This window comes from Spermophilus citellus (genome assembly GCF_964194105.1).
Source record: "Spermophilus citellus genome assembly, chromosome: 5".
NCBI lineage: Eukaryota > Metazoa > Chordata > Mammalia > Rodentia > Sciuridae > Spermophilus > Spermophilus citellus.
Window position 1 is genome coordinate 4,873,147 of NC_138186.1, and position 17,172 is coordinate 4,890,318.

At 47.4% G+C, this 17,172-nt stretch overlaps 1 protein-coding gene across 17 annotated transcripts in view; it reads right to left on the reverse strand.

Moving 5' to 3' along the window:
- Window positions 1-17,172, reverse strand: part of LOC308649264 (uncharacterized protein) — a 305,971-nt gene that overhangs the window by 85,097 nt on the left and 203,702 nt on the right. For 3 of the 17 annotated variants that reach the window (XR_014022070.1, XR_014022072.1, XR_014022073.1), the window contains one exon: window positions 14,194-15,439. The exons of 13 other annotated variants lie outside the window; for them this stretch is intronic. The gene's annotated coding sequence lies outside the window, so the exon portion shown is untranslated. Of the gene's footprint in view, window positions 1-14,193; window positions 15,440-16,065; window positions 16,229-17,172 lie in introns of those variants that run through there. One more of the 17 variants, XR_014022071.1, reaches the window with a different exon arrangement.

Consider the following 17,172-nt stretch of genomic DNA (forward strand, 5'->3'; position numbering starts at 1 on the left):
GCTCTCTACAGTTCCCCCCTTTTGTTTTCTAAAAACAATACAGGCAAGAGTAGAGGTGAATTGCCATTACTCATGCTAAGCCTTCAACCAGGAACCTTATCAGACCCAAGCAGGTCAGGACGTTCCCGCATGACCGGTATTGGCTGAATATGAAAACAGACACCACAGATCTTACAAGGCCTTGTGAGCTGGCCTCCTTGACGTGCATAAACTTCAGGGCTGGATCCAAGCCCTGGGGGCCGGGGGGAATCCACTGCCAGCAGTGTTTTCCTTTTGTTTGTTGCACGTCAAAGGGAATCAAGTAGCCCCTGTCTTAGGTCGTTCACTGCCCTTACATTGCTTACCCGTCCTTGGGGAGGCCCCATTCCCCTGTCTTAGGTTGCAGTGCAAGCGTGAAAGTTGCCCGTCTCTGGGTACTACAAGATCAGCTCGTTGTTGCCAAGGCGTTTAATGGTATCTACTCAGCCAGTCATTATTAGGTCTCTGAGGCTGAACTGTGGCTGTATAGAAATACAACGACAAACAAGTTGGCAACACCCTAAAAGAACGGCATGGGTCCTAAAGCGATAGAAAAGCACTAGTGTGGAAACCCATCTGCGTGCAATGGCAGTAAAGCCGGCAGAGTGCAAGGGCTTTCCAACACTAAGAGAATAGCAAGAAGAGACATGTCGTTCCCAGTGCAATGTCCGTAAACTTGGGGTGCAACGACCATGTCAAAGATTCACTGTTTAATTTGCGCAAGCCAAACTTGAGGTGAGTTGCCATTTTCTAAAGCTGCAAGAGCTTGTGTGAGCATAGCCTTATCATGAGCATTGCGGGCCTTAAGGCGACAGAGAAACCACAAGCAGAGAACCATACCGAAGCAACACATTGCACCAATCTCTGTAAAGTGCTATGCTTCACTTTCAGGCCCTTGGAGCGTAACAGACCATCTAGGGCCGAGAAAAGCGGACTTGAAGGTGCGGCACCCCTGACACAACAACAAGAAAAACACAGAAAACAAAAGACACAGACGACAAAAAGAACACAGAAAACAAAAGTGAAAGCACACATTGCAGCTGCAATAAAATATGAGGCCTACGGGGTCCCGCTCTCGGGGACGAGGGGTCCGCTCACGGACGAGGGGTCCACTCAGGGACGAGGGGTCCACTCACGGGACGAGGGGTCCACTCCGGGACGAGGGGTCCACTCACGGGACGAGGGGTCCACTCCGGGACGAGGGGTCCACTCAGGGACGAGGGGTCCACTCACGGGACGAGGGGTCCACTCACGGACGATCGGTGCACCACTCCTGTCGACTGAAAGTTCTGATTCTCCCGGGTTTCGGCACCACTTGTCGCGTCTACCCGCCGGCAGGAAAGACGACAACAGCAGGATTCTTCTTTAACACACTTTATTGGAAGCTTCCATGAGGTATAGATGAGAGAAAAAGGGCCCCCGGGCCCGAAAAAACCACCCCTTATATACTTCAGCTGCAGCCCTGCTCGTACACCATTGGACAAAGAGTGCATAGCAACACAGCAGCAGCCAATAGAATGATAGACCCAGCACTTGCACATAATGCAAGAGACACCCAGCTCCAGCTTGTGCAAAGCAACAAGCACTTCTTGAAAACAGTTTGTTCCAGGAGCTGGACAATTGATACATTGTATTCTAGGGAGTGGCTGAAAACAAAGAACTGGGTCTCAGCCCAAGAATTAGGCTCACGCCCACACAAGGCAGCACAGCAAAATGGCTCTCTACAGAATCCAGTATGAAAATAGCCACAATCAATCAATCATCAATTCAAAGAATAGCAAACCACGACATATTTCTAAATAATTCTTCCAGAGCAGTAGTTTCAATTAAAACTACAGAGTATTTTAAGATAGTCTGTGAAAGGACTCCTTGCGTTTTTCCACCAGTCATGTCGACGTGCTACAAAAGGAATAGCACTCTGGTTTAGCCGACGATGAAATCCCAACCTTGCTTACACTCCAGAGCAGGTACAGTAAGACTAAGCCATGCACAAGCAACGTCTCATGGTCCACCTCAATAAGAAAGCATTTTCTTACATGCAAAAGTCTCTCTCAAAAGTCCTCATTGGTAACCTCTGAGGCATACACACACTCTTAGTTTAAAAAGAAGGTCTTTTCTTTCTTTCTTATTTATTTTTATTTTTAAAATTTATTCTAGTTTGTCATATATGACAGCATAATGTATTTCAATTCATATTACACATATAGTGCACAATTTTTCACATCTCTGATTGTACACAAGGTAGAGTCATACCATTCATGTCTAAAAAGAAGGTCTTTTCAACCAGAGCAACTTCCGTTTTTCTTGAGTGCTTAGTACTCCATGCCAGGTCTTATTGGAAGCACTTCAGGTCCATGATGCATCAAAGCCACATAGACAGTCCTAGGAGACAGACTGCTTCATCCCCATACAACAGATGAGTGCAGCAGAACACAGAAATTAAGTCAAGTTGGCCCCGGGGCACAGCTGGTGAACCACAGAGCAAGCACCCACTCCCCGGCACTGCAGCCCCACGTGTTCCGTGGGGCCCCAGAGATGGTGTAGACGCTGGTTGCATCATCAGTACTCTATGCACAACACTGGGGGACAGATCTATGCCCAGCCTCCAGGAGCCACACCCAGGGGCTCACCAAGGAAGCGGCTCCCCTGGTGAGGTCAGGCCAGGACTCACAGTTCCAGGGAATTCTGCAGCTCTGCCCACCGTCTACCCTGTTGGCTCCAGACCCCTCTGGGACAGGAGAGACGCCCATCAGGTTCTCAAGCTCCAGGGTGGGTCTGGAAGTACTGGGGGCTGCCTTATAGGAAGACACGGCTCCTGTTCTTCAGAGACCCGGAGGAATAGCCTCTGTCCCATCCTCTCCATTTCTGAGGCACCACGAGTGCCAACTGTTTCAATGCAGGCTCCGGGGAGTTGGCCAACTTCTCGACTTGGTGAGAGTCCCATCTTAGGTCCGTATGGGACAATCCTTCTGGCCACACAACTGTGTGTTGTGTATTTACCTGCAGGTATGTTCTATTTTACCTTTTTATTTTTTTGTAAAAGTATACTAAGTCAAGTCCCAATACTATACACCAAAACATTTTTATACTTTGTCTTCAACTGAAAGCATCTGATACAGAGAATTTGATCAAGTAGTAGATTTTGATGTCTTAATAATTAAGTATATTAGCTGAGCACAGTGACCCATGCCTGTGATCCCAGTGGCTCTGGGAGGCTGAGGCAGGAGGATCGTGATTTCAAAGCCAGCCTTGGCAACTTAGCAAGGCTCTAAGCAACTCAGCGAGACCTTGTCTCAAAATAAAATATAAACCAAAAGGGCTGAGGATGTGGTTCAGTAGTTAAGCTCCCCTGGGTTCAATCTCTGGGACGAATAATAATAATAATAATAATAATTAAGTATTAATAATAATTAATAATTCACTGAGCTCACACACAAACAAAGTTCAGGTCTTCAGAGTGCCTCAAAACAGTCCATCTCTAGCCTCCCTCAACTCACGCAGCCCAAGATCCAGCAGACCTAGCTACCTGCCATTCCCCGAACCTGAGATGCCCTTCCTCTAATTCATGCAACAGATGATGACTTAGTCAGGAACCAGAGTTGAACAAAGAGATGCAGCCTCTGCCTAATGAGAGAGCAGGTCTCCTTCAAATCATCATGCAATTGATGCACCCTGCAGCTGTGCTGGGGGCAAAGGGCCTGAAGAATGAATGCGGGGGTGGAAGCAACTGACCTAGAGAAGTCAGGCTTCTCCCAGGGAATGTCTACTGCATCAAACCAGCTAAGAGAGGTGGGTGGTGTTTTCCAGGCAGAAGGCTTCTGGCTAACGTAGGAGGCAAACGTGAATGAGGATGTGCAAAAGCCCTGGGGTGATGAATATAGGGGCCAAAAGAAGATAATAACCTTCTCTGCTTTCAAAATCCCTCCTCTTCCTACTGCTCAAATGTAGCTTCTCCTGTGGGGCTGTTCTCTCCTCTCCATTGGCACTGTAAACTGACACCCCTCGTTCCATTATGGTACTCTTCCACCCTTCTGCTAGCACTTAGCTCACTGTATTGCAATTATCTGTTTATATGTCTGTCTCCCCCAGTAGACTGAGGCTCCATGGCGGACAAAAGCAAGAAGTATTATCTCTGTCTCTCTCAGTGCACAGGGGCAAGCACATTTTAAACACTCGCTGCGTGTTTATGAATGAAACGGAGCCATCTGAGCACACCGCACACGCCCAGACACAAACACATTGCCCTGAAGATGCATCACCTACTTTGTGAGTTGTCTCCATTCCCTGTTCAGACTCAGCTGTAAAGGAGGAACTTTTTAGAAAGCTCTTTCCCCCCAACCTCGATGAATCATAAGGTGTTGTTCACTTCGGCATCAGAACCATCTACCCAGACTTCGTTAGCACAACGTAATTCATTTTATAAATATCACACAATTATCTAATTTCTAAAAGTCTCTGCCTGCTTTGAAAGGTGCTATTTTGGAAACAAGTCCTGGCTCGTCCTAGGGAAATTCCCAAACCAGCGCTGTAATTGCTAAGTTTATCTACAGAGCTGAAAGGCCCCAGAGGACGCATAATCCCCTGCCCTGGACACTCAGCAGGGGCACAGCGGAGGCGGTCACCTGCAGCTGGACCCAGCCCCGCCCAGCCACCTGGCCTGCCTGCCCCTCCAGGCAGAGGCCCCTGAGCACAGCCCAGGAGCTTCCCTTCTTCAGAAGAGGGCCCAGCGGGGCCCCAGACCGCAGCACCTGGGGGACTAACAGTGGCCTCTTGCTCACTACCTTCTGCCCGGCCTTCCAGACAGGACCCGCAGCCCCGAGGTTTTCCTTACATGGTGTGAGCAGCCCCACACACTCTCCTCCCACCCCAAATCCAATCCCACCCTTTTAGGGAGAGGAAGCCCAAAGGAATCAAGATTAGGGTGTCCTGTTGCAACCCCACCCCAGGCCTCTGGCTATTCGATCCAATCTGGGCTTGTGTGATAGGGCCCTGCCCTGGGTCTATCTGTACCTGTCATCTTTACAGGGATCCAGGGGAGGCTTAGCCTGGTCCTCTGGTAATTTAAAACCGCACCTCCCGGAGCTGGGCATGAATGCGAGCAGATGTGGCTTATCATTCCCATTCGCCAGCTCTCTCTCTGAGGCCTGGAATTAAGGAAGACCATGTCCCTGAGAAGGCAGGCGCCCACTTCCCCCTCTGCCAGGCTCAGGCCTTCGAGGGCAGGATGTGGACTGGGAAAGGGGCCCTCGGCCGGCCCAGGCAGAAGGCTGGCCTTAGATCTCCTCCCTCCAGACTGAACTGTTCTGTGGGCTGCAGGCCAAGTGTGTGAGTGTGAGTGTGTGTGTGTGTTGGTGTATGAGTGTGTTGGTGTGTGAGTGTGTGTGTTGGTGTGAGTGTGTGTGTGTGTGTGGGTGCATGTGAGTGTGGGTGTGTATGTGGGTGAGTGAGTGTGGGGGGTGTGGAGGTGTGTGTGAGTGTGGGTGTGTGTGTGTGTGAGTGGGGGGGTGTGTGAGTGGGTGTGTGAGTGTGTGTGGGTGCATGTGAGTGTGTGGGGGGGGTGAGTGTGTGTGTGTGTGAGTGTGTGTGGGGGTGTATATGTGAGTGTGTGTGTGGGGGGGTGTGAGTGTGTGTGAGTGTGGGTGTGTGAGTGTATGTATGTGTGTGTGGGGGTGGGTGTGTGTGAGTGTGGGTGTGGGTGTGTATGTGTGTGCATATGTGTGTGTGGGGGTGGGTGTGTGAGTGTGAGTGTGGGTGTGGGTGTGTATATGTGTGCATATGTGTGTGTGAGTGTGAGTGGGGGTGTGTGTGTGTGGGGGGGGGTGTGAGTGTGTGTGTGTATGTGTGTGTGTGTGTATGTATATATGTGTGTGGGTGTGTGTGTGTGCATGTGAGTCTGGGTGTGGGTGTGTATGTGTGTGTGTGAGTATGTGTGTGGGTGTGTGTGAGTGTGAGTGTGTGTGGGTATGTGTGTGTGTGTGATCTGGCGAAGGTGGAAGTCAGTGCTGTATTACAGATTTCCTGCCTTTATCTCTGTTAATCATAAAATCTCCTGGGAAGAAGGAAAGGAGTCTGAGATGCCAAAGGAAGGGGCAGAACCGTTAGGGAAAGCCCAGCCGGCCCCGAGGAGGGAGGGCTGAGGCTGGTGGCGTAGGGTCTGCGCAGGCCTCCGCAGGATGGCGCCTTCGGTCCCACGTGACCCCATCTCCCTCCCTCTCGGGGTGGAAGCCATTCACTTTAGGTGGCTGGGGTCTCTTTTCCCTCCCCAGGACAGAGCTTAGGGACAGCTGTGAAGCTAGCAACGCCAGGCTACAGTGGGTGAGGGAGGCCGGCCTCAGAGGCCTCTGCACACACTCCCCTCTGGAGGACAAGGATGTGGCCAGTGTTGGTCCACTCCTGCTGCTATAACAAAACCCCTCGGACTGGGGAGTTGATCAATAAAGAAACTGATTCCTTGGAGTTCTGGAGGCTGGGAGGCCCACGGCCAAGGAGCCCGCCGATGTGACCCTAGCAAGGAAGGGCTGGAGCTCCATCCACAGGTGGCCCCTGCTGACCTGGGACAGGAGGAGCAGGGCAGTGCCCTTCACCTTCTTCATAGCAACCCTGATCCCATCCATGGGAAGAGCCCTTCCAACCTGTGGCCTCCAAAGGCTGTCTCTGAATGCAGCGGGCAGTGGAGATTAAGTCACATGTGGCTTGAGGAGGGACACTACAGCAGCTAGAAGAGGTCCTTTCACGGGGACCCTTTTTGTAGCCTTTTCTACTCTCTCCCCAAAATGTGCCCCTTCGCACCGTGTTCCCCTGCACATCTGCCTTGGGGGAAGGTCACCCCCAGGGCCCTCAGAGGCAGGAAGTCAACCCCCTGACCACAGCCCAACATCTGGCACATGGAAGGTGTTTCATGTGGATGAAGTCAATGGACTCTCCAGCAGTTTGGCTGTGAACATGCAGCCTCAGTCACACACATCAATTTTTCACAGGTCCACTTTGAATTCCAAAGAGTTGACACATCTAAGGAGCCCACATTCAATCAGAAATCATTCTATGCTAGCACTGGTCTTAGTAGGCACATCCGAACCTATAAAAGTAGCCCTGGTTGGCTCCTAAACTTCTTTATTTCCCCCCGATTTTGACATACTCTGTTGTAATGAGTCTTTACTGAGTAACTATCACCCTCACTTTTAAAACCTTCACAGGGACACTGACCCTGGTACAAAAACCCATTCGCAGCCCTGTGGAGATGCCCAGGATAGACTCCTGCTCTCCCCGTGCCCTCCCCTGGTCGCTGGGCCTGCCTGTCCTTGGCCGTCCTAGTCCGATGACGTTGCCTTTAAGCTTGCTGCCTTGGTCCAGCCAAAGTCAGAACTTCCCCCACTTGACTTCAACCCTACTGTAGATGCCGAGCACCCAACCACAGGAAAATAGAAGGAAATGGTAGGAAATGTGGCCCTGGGGGCTTCTGCAGGTTGAAGTTTGGTCTGATCCTTCCTCACCACAGAAGCGCAGAGGAAAAGGATCCATATTTAATAGAATAAAGACGCTTCAAAAATAACTTAGGGTTAGGCCAGATACTGCTGACTCCAGCCGTGGAAACCGAGTCCTCCAAACAGATAACAACCACGGCATGGAATCCAAAGTCACAGAGGCAGGCTCAACCCTCAGAGGCATATTGCAAAAAACACAGAAAGACTGCTCTTCCTGAAGCAGCCCACACACCTTAAAATCTAGAGAAGGGAGCCCCGAGTTCTGCTGATGTGTCCTATAACCCCGGTTCAGCCAATTTTCCCTGTTAAGGGACAGACAGTCCCTGTCCTAGCTGCCCCATGTGCCCTGAAGCCCCAAAGCAGCTGCAGTCACCAAGTGCATCCACTGATGGACCCGGCTGTTCCTATAAAACTTTATTTACACAAACAGATGACACAGGCCAAGGCTGAGCTCACGGACAGTGTGAAACCGCTCTCTGTTGTCCCGCTTGGAGCGTGGTTTGTCTGCCAGCTCTGCCTGGCCTGGTGGCTCAATAAGGGACAACAGGAACCAGGCTCTTCTGGGATTGAAGACCATCAGCGCTGACTGAAACGTCTCCAGTATGGATGGAACCCAGGCCTCCACTTTAAAGTAACCCAAGTCTTCGGAAACCGCGTTGTGTGTCCGCTAGCCGGACAGGTAGGAGATACACAGAAGGTAAGTCTGCTCTGGAAATCAAAGCAGCACTCCAATCTGCATATAGACATCGAGGCTGATCAACTCAGTCCCCCACCATTGGTCACTACCTGGAGCGTCACAGAGATCAAAATACATGAAAAAGTCTATCTCCAGAAGAAATCTGCACTGAACAGGATCTTATGGCTCGTGTGGAGGAACCCTTTAACGTACACAACAAAGAAATAAACTTTAAGGAAGAGCGGAACTGTCACTTGCCCGACATCACAGAGCTAGGATGTAGGGCAGGTGTGACCACATGACAGTAAACTGTAAGCTCTAACAAGGAGGCACCACATCCTCATGGCCCAGCGCTGAGTCCTCGGCTTTGACCCTCCTTCCTGGCCCCTAACAGGCAATTAGGAAAAACTTGTTGAATAAAGGAATAAAGAATCAACAACGGAGGGAAGAGAGGCCAGGCCGCTGAGCTTTCCCATGGAAAGGTGCATGGACAAATGCATTCTTTGTTCCAAAAGAATATTCTGACTTTCATCCTGATGTTGAACTGTACATTTAGCTCCTCAGACACCACAGAAAACTGCTGGACTACAGTGAGTGGCTAAAGGAGAGGAAGAACCACTCAAGGCAACGGATTCCGGCCTAAAAAACTGTTAATGCACCATGAGGATCTGTCGTCTGGAGCATCCAGGATGCTTTCTCTCACACCAGGACTCAGTTGCTGATACTGTCTGCCCAGGGTTTCCCAGGACCTGCAAAACTGTAAGCCTGGTTGCTCAGAGGGGTGGTGCCTTATTGCATGTCTCTGCAGCTGCCTATCCATCACCCTGTGACTTCAGGGCATACAGAGCAAGAGGCAGGATGCACTCCTGACTGCTCCTGCCTGTTCCCCTTCCAGGCTGAGAGGAGGGTCCTCCTCAGCCACCCTCAGCCCTGAAGTGCCCCACACCCCCAGCTCCAAAGTGGAAGGTCAAGTGGAATCAACCTGCATTCCTTTCACAGGTGTTGGCCTTTGAAAAGGAATGCAGACTTTGAGCTCCATTTGTTTTCAAAATACTGCTTTTTCTTTGAACCAGCATGGAATGTGTGACTTTATTCACAGACAGGCAATTTCAGAGCCACCCAGTTTTTATATGACTTTTCAATATTTCAACTGTCCAAAAAATGTCCTTAAAGAATCCCACTATAAATGTCTAGAGATAACTTTTCTGTGGAAAAGTCATATATAACTATGTATACCTGCATGTATATGTGTGCATACTTATTTTCTCGAGGATGAGAGCCTTAATTATGAGTGCCAGATTCTTCAACAGCCACTCTGGCCAGACTTTCTCTGCTCTAGCAGTGACCATTCAGTAGCAGGAGAAGGTCCTGCTCTTTAATCCCTTAGCTTTGTAAAGAAAAACACTACCAAATATGTTTGGCTAGTGCACAGAAGTTTTGCAAATTTTGCTAACTGTTGCAACTTAATAAATGAGATTAAGTTGATCATTTACAGAATAATTAAAAGGCTTTAAATATCTGACCTCTGGAAATCAGTATTTTAGATAACACTTTCTCAGTTCTTCTGTTATTGATACAACATTCTTCTGAAAAACAAGATGCATACTGAACTCACAATGAATTTTGAAATCATACTGAAAAGAAATACCAACACAAGTACTTTTCATTTTACTTCAGCTATACCTCATTTTCCAGAGTGGAAGCACACAAACACACCTTCATAGAACTGAAATGCCAGGATTCAAAATAAATTCAAAACATTTACAAGATAAATTCAGATATCTGAAGGGGTTTTCCCACAATTAAATTTGTAGTGCTATCAACAAAATCGGTTTATTTTAAGATTGCCTGCCCAATATATAAATTTCCCTTTGTGTTTGAAATACTTTTATCAGATAAGATAGCTTTTGTTTAAACTGCTATTTTCAGAATTTGCTTTGGGGGTTTTGAATGCACACAGCAGAGTAACTTGAGATTTCCTAGGCTGCTTTAAAATGTGTTTCTTCTGTCTGTTTGTATTTAGTAATTTCCTGTCAAATAACCTCACATAATTAACTTTCCTTGCTCAAACCTACTTTTTTTCCTATTCCTACTTCCTGCGGACGGTAATAAAATGCTGATTACATTGGGCTGTTATCTGCCTCCCTCCTCCGCCCCTCCCTGGCTCCCTTTGTCAGAGCCCACAGGGTTTCAGCAGTTCCTGGGGGGGAGGGGGAGACCTGGACCCAGCAGAGCCAGAACTGCCTGTGGGAATCCCTGATTAGCCCTCTGCAGGGGTAGGAGGTGGGTCTGGTTCTCCTCCCAAGTTCCAGAACTGAGACCAGCTCCTGCGGAGCCCGGGACTCCCTCTCCTTTCCTTCCTCACCAAAGACGGTGGTGGCTGGGAGCAGGCCATTCCAGAGCCCCGGGACTGAAGCAGGCCCACAGCAGTGACCAAGTTCTATTCATAGACAGGAACAGAAATTAAAGCAGGTGGTTTCCACGGCCCTGGGCCTGTCGGTACATGCTACTTCGTGATGACCCATCCTTCGTGTCTCACCGTACGACTTTCCGAACGTTTGTGTGGGCTTCCAGAACACCCCGACCCACCACCTTCAAACGCACCAGGACCCGCTCCTACTGTCATTGACACATTCAGCCTCCAAATTCTCCCTTTCGGGAGGCTGTCCTCCACATGGTAGCAAGGTTTTTGCTTTCCATGATTCGTTTTTTTATCTGACCACTATGAACACACCAAGCCCAATAATTCTTTGCTGTGCTGGGGACCGTCCTGGGGAAAGTCTGGCCACACTCATGGCCTCAGCCACCTGGAGGCCAGGGTATCTTCAATCTCTAATCCCCACAAACAAAGCATCTCTGGACACTGGCAAGTACACCCCCTGCCGCTCGCAGGGGAATCACTTTTGATGAAAATCACTGATGTACATTAAACTCAGAACAGAAAGCTGCGTCCCTGAGCTTCACACCCACAATAACAAGTGGTAAAATAAATAAACACCAAGCCACCTCATCAAGCGGAGGATTCCCTCTAGAATTCCAGCAAGGTCTCCATTCTGATCACCAAACCTGAGCACATAATGATGCCACCTTCACTTCATGACAGTGGCTTGAGATCACAAGTGACATCCGCCATGGTCCCCAAACCACCACACAGACTAAAGGAGAAATCCCAGGACACAGCCCCCACTGACATCCTCATGTCCCAGAAATGCCCTCTGGCAGGCGAGGCCGAGCCACAGGCTGGGGAACCAGAGTGGGGGGGGGGGGTGTCGGGAATCTAATCTGTGCTGTCCTGGGCGGTAGCCACTAGCTACGGCTCTAGGGACACAGCCCCCATCCCAGGCTGGGTCACTCCGAGGTGGGTGCCCCAGAGTGGAGCAGCAATGTGGGCACGGCTGGCACAGAGGAGGGTGTCCCTAACGGCACTGCTGATGGCACAAATGGAAAACACAAGGACCCACCCTGGGAAGGCCCCATGTACAGTGGCACGCGGGCCTGTGACATCCATCCAGCCATCTGCTCGGGAGGAGCCTACTGCTGCTCCAGGCCACAGGGAGGGGACTCGGAAACAGGATTCTGGAAAAAGGAGAAGTTTCAGAACACAGTGTACCACGAGAAAGTGCTTTTATAATGTGCAAATACAAGCAACGTTAAACCTGTTATATGTGTGTTTAAAGGCTACTGAAACCTGCTTTTAACACCACAGTGTGTATGTCCGTCTCCCTTAATCAGAATCCCACTAATAATCCAGGAGGAAGGGCACCTTCATTTGGGAAATCCCAAGGAAATAGTGCAGTTGAGTAATGATCACCCACGGCTGCTAAAATCATATAAGGACAACCAGAAGTTAGGGTCCTCCTGAGGGAAAGGGAGGGAGGACATCAATCAACCCAACCAAGCAAGCCTCCCAACCAGCGCTGTGCAGCACAGAATTCCCAGGAACTACAGGAATCTCATCTGTGCTGTCCTGGGCTGTAGCCACGAGCTAAAAATGGCTAATAAGTTTCTGAAATGTTGCTGGTGCAACTGAGGAACTAAAGTTTCAAGCTGTTTGTGTGTGTGTGTGTGTGTGTGTGTGTGTGTGTGTGTGTGTGGTGCTGGTGATTAGAACCCGGGGCCTTGTGCATGAGAGGCAGGCACTCTACCAACTGAGTTATATAGCTTAAAATAATCACATGGGGCCCATGTCCATTTTATGGGACAGTGAAGTTTGACATCTAATTACAATTTATAGGACATGCAGAGAATAAGAGAAAACAATGAAATTAACAAATTGAAACAATGGGAAGTTCTGTAGCACATTCTTAACAAATGGAAAAAATGGACAGAAGCAGGGGGAATCTGTGGGTTAATACAATCTAAGAGACAGGGTAACTGACTCAATACACAGAGTTTATTTAGATCCAGATTTTTTTTTAAAGTGTAAATAAAATCAAGACCACCAGAAATGTGAACACTGACGGGCTATTTGGAACTACAAAGGAATGCTGTTAATTTTTAAAGATATGATAATGGTACTGTGTGTATGTGTCTAAAAACAAACTATCTTTTTTAGATAACACATTACAATGCTTGTACATATTCCGGTTGTGGAGGGGAACAGGTATACCTGCCACTAGATGGACCATGAATTGACCAGAGTGGGCAAAGAGCACACAGGAAGGTCCACCACAGTGGCCACCATACTGTAGTGCAGGACTTGTTTCCCATACACAAAGTTCTTTCTCTCTCTCTCTCTCTCTCTCTCTCTCTCTCTTTAAAAAAAATAAAAAATAAAAGTACAAGGTTATCGTTTTACTCAAAGTCTTCACTTTTAGGAATACATTTCCCTAAAACATAAATCTGGAAATACATGAAGTGATTGGCATTGCATTTAATTTGCCCATTAATTCAGGTTAGTTTGTTTCAGCGTTGTTTGCAGATACAAAAAAGTAAAAGTGCACTAGCAGGTAAATGGTACACCCACACCATGGTGCATTACTCAGCTGTAAAAAGAACAAAGAAATTCTCTAGATGTGCTAAATTTCAGTGGGAATAAAAACAGGTAGAGCTTCATGTGTATAAATATTCTATGTATCTTGCAATCTTTTTTTCTGTGTGTGAATGCATATATATGGGAACAGACAGACACAGGAACTTGGAAAACAGGAAGAAATCAACAACATTTTCATGGTACTCCCACTAGAGGTTGAAAAATTTTGAGAGGCAGATTGGTATACTCTTATATCTCCCACTATATTTCAAATGTACAATTTTAATACAAAAAATTATGGTAATATTATTGATAAAACACAATATTTCCAACTTTGTATGAAAAGTGCTAGCCAATGAACTAAGATAATAATAATAGTAGTAACAAAGTTGAACTAGAAATAAGAACTTTGAAGCTCATATTAGTATATGTTATCTACACAGACAATCAAGAGAATCTAAAAATTATAAGAATTAGGAAGAGTTTAATAAGGATCCTGTACACAAAATAAACATTAAAATTTGAGAAACATTGTTGTAAACCAGTAAAATCATGCAGAAAACATAACGAAAGCAAAAATGAACTTATTCATGATAGCAACATATAATATAAAATTCTTAGAAATTCAACAAAATATGTATAAAATTACTCTGTTTAAAAATAAATGGAAATCACAGTAAGTGGAGATAGATATTGCATTCATGAATAGATGCGAAATTGAAAAACAATCTTAACTCACCTCAAATTAATCTACACATTAAATGCAGTGCTAAAAAAACACCTGTGGTGTGGGGCGTATGATACACTGTCTTAAAATGTCTGTAATCCAAAAGCCAAGAGCAAGTACGAAATTGTACAAGAGCAAAAAATTGGGGAGACGTTACCTACAAGGGAACAAAACTCCACAAAGCAGTCACTGGACAGGTGACCATGGGACAGGATGAGACTCCCAGCCAAGATTCACAAACACACGTAACTCCAGGACACAGAGGGGTCTCTGCAAAGCCTGAGCCTGAGGCCCGGGAAGACAAGAGACACTCAACTGGGAGCTGGCGAGGAAGTCCCTGTGCGGTGGGAAAGACATGCGCGTCACGGGACGAGCTACAGGGCGCTTTTCCATGTGGTGGGCTGTGACGGATGAGGGTCAAGGACACGTGGGTGACCATCAAGAGGTGTAAGAGGGGATCTGGGAGCAGGACAAGACTGTACTTGGTTAACAGTGGACACAAAGAGGAGATGGGGAAGCCGAGCTGGATTTCCACTAGGATCCCTGGAATCCAGAGGCGAGTCCACCCCACCTCCGCTAGGCGAGGAGCAGAAACACAGCAACCAGCTTGGCCCAGCCTGAGCACTGAGCTCTGGATCCCACGCACTAGCCATAGGATGGCACCCGCTGCTGTGAAGGAGCAGGAGCCCTGGCGCCCAGCTCTGGGGTGAAGCCCCCCTGGGTAGGGCACAGTCTGGGCTCCTGGGACTTCAGGTTCTGCACTTTTACTAGGATCCTGAATACTTCCTTCGCCTCCTCATGCCTCAGTGTCCCCACGGGTGAAATGTAGATGAGAATAGCACTCCCTCGCAGGACTAATGTGAACATTTAAAAATTTAATATGTGCAGAGCACTTAGAAAAGTTCTCAGAAAACACTGAGCGCTCAATAAACGGGAGCGGTTCTCATTACCAGCCTGCGTGCTCAGTGCCTCTGGGCCCTCGTCCTTGAAATCCCTGAGCCTCTGCCTCCTTTTTCTGAAAACATAATATCCCCGTCTTCATAACATCACTGGGCGGTTTGTGGGAGAAAATAAAAGGGAAATGGCTTCATAAATGGCAGTACTGCGGCCCCAGCAGTCACACAGCTGCATTCTGTTCTGCTGTCTCTCAAAGAAGTAGGAGCTCTGCTTTCTGTAGAAGTCGATGCTGGTGAACTCCTTGAGTGGCCAAGAACTTCCAGCAGCAATTTCCTTTACAAAATGAGCTGCTCTTGGTTCATAATAAGAAATTAAAGGAATTTTCTCCAGGACATTTGCACACTTATCAGCCAGGTACAGTGGACGGTGTGCAGCCATTGAGATGTCTAAACAGTCTAGCTGACCATCAGCAAGGTGAGGAGCATGCTCACACCCGCTTGTGCAGCTACAAGCGGGTCCGGCTTCCCTGCAGAGCCTTCTGGGTCATGTTGAGCTTTCTTTTTTATTGCTCCTGGTTATTTTTTTTTAATTGTAGCAAACTCAGGATAAACTTTTTGATGAAGTTTCTTTTCTGAAAACTCATCTCAGGATATGTGAAGAGACGGAGGCTGCGGGAATGCAAAAGCAAAGTCAGAGGATACAGATATAGGAAGGGAAAATGGGTTATTTTAAAGTCAGTTTCCTAAAATAAACCCTCCTTGGCACTCCTAATCCACTCTCTAGGCTGGCTCCAGACTACTTAAAAAGAGGTTAATTGCTTTGTGGATTAGTCAAATCTTCCATTCCGGTGACTAGTCACAACTTTCCCGGTCTCTTTTACTTCTGATAATTTTATTGATTGTAAACCTCCTTTACCAAAGCACACAGGGAAAGGGATCACGAGAAGAAAATATATACATAAGTGTGTGTGTGTGTGTGTGTGTGTGTGTGTGTGTGTGTTAGTCTTGCTTTCTATTTTCAGATAGTTCTGATAAAAGTTTAGAAGGAGGAGGAAATAACTAATAGCTAAAAACAAGGGCGTAAAATTATTTGAGTTAACCCGGGTTTAATAAATAATGCAAAGCATATCACCATCAGGAAGCGGGTCCCGTCAGTCACTTTTTGATGCCCAGAGACCAAATCTGAATGTTAAATGTGTGAACAGACAGTGACACCGCATGCATTTTGTTGGAGACGTAACTGCTGGTGTTATAAGTAGAAACTCAAGACAAAAGATAGCTAAGAGCATCAGTACCTGGGGCCCCATCCTGGGAGAGAAGTCAGGAGGAAGCAGCCCGAGGAGTCAGCCAGAAACATCCAGCGGACCTGGGAAAGGACCCTCAGACCCCCGAAGCTGATTCTGGATGCCCTGCAGGGAGTTATTTCCAACAAACAGCTGGCTCAATCTTCCCATCTTTCTGGTTATTAAAAAAAAAAAAAGATCTTTACGTCACAACATACATAGAGTTAGTCCCAGGTGGACTGCAGAACTTCGAGTGGGACAGAGAACAATGAGGCTTCCAGAAACTGGCATGGGAGAGAGGAAGAGCCTCCTACACAGAACACAGAAACACCTCGTCGGAGGGAAGGCGAATGAGGAGTCTGACTATACGAATATTCAAACCTTCTGTTCACCAAAAGCCAGCTTTGTGAGCACAAAAGACAAACCACAGAGTGGGCAAGGATGTTTGAGACTCGCAGAACTGTCAAAGGGCTCATTTCCAAAGCATACAAAGAACTCTCAGATGTCAAAAGGAAAAATAAAATCCAACCCCAAAACAGGCTGAATAAGCTCTTCAGAAAGAGGATCTCCAAATGTCCACTGTCAGCTCCATTAGTCATTAGGAAGAAATGCAAATCAAATCTAGGATGAGATGCTACAGCACACCCACCAGGGCCGCTAATGTGAAGAACAGATAATGCCAAGCACTGACGCAAATGTAGGCAAGAAGATTCATGTGCTTCAGTGGTCGGGCAAAAGAGTATAGTTAGTTTCAAAATCTGCTTGGCAATTCCTATCTTAAGGAAATGATCACAGATACAAAAATTTCTAGGCACAGTATGTCATGCAGCATTATTCATAATGGTGAAAAGGGAAAGTTCAACAATAAGGACATGTAACTTATGGCAGAACGGCTCAGTGAAATATTACACAGCTATAAAAAGTATACTTGTGACGCCACCTCCGTGGTCTTTTGCCAATGGCCCCAGAAGTAGGGAAGATCCGTCTTTCATAGGAAGATGTGCTTGGTGTTCTGGTCATCATGATGTGACAAGGATAGTAACAAGCATGGACTGTGCTGTGCTTCATGGGGTATTTTAAGACTATGGAGTCTATTTCTACCCTCACACAGCTGAGAAT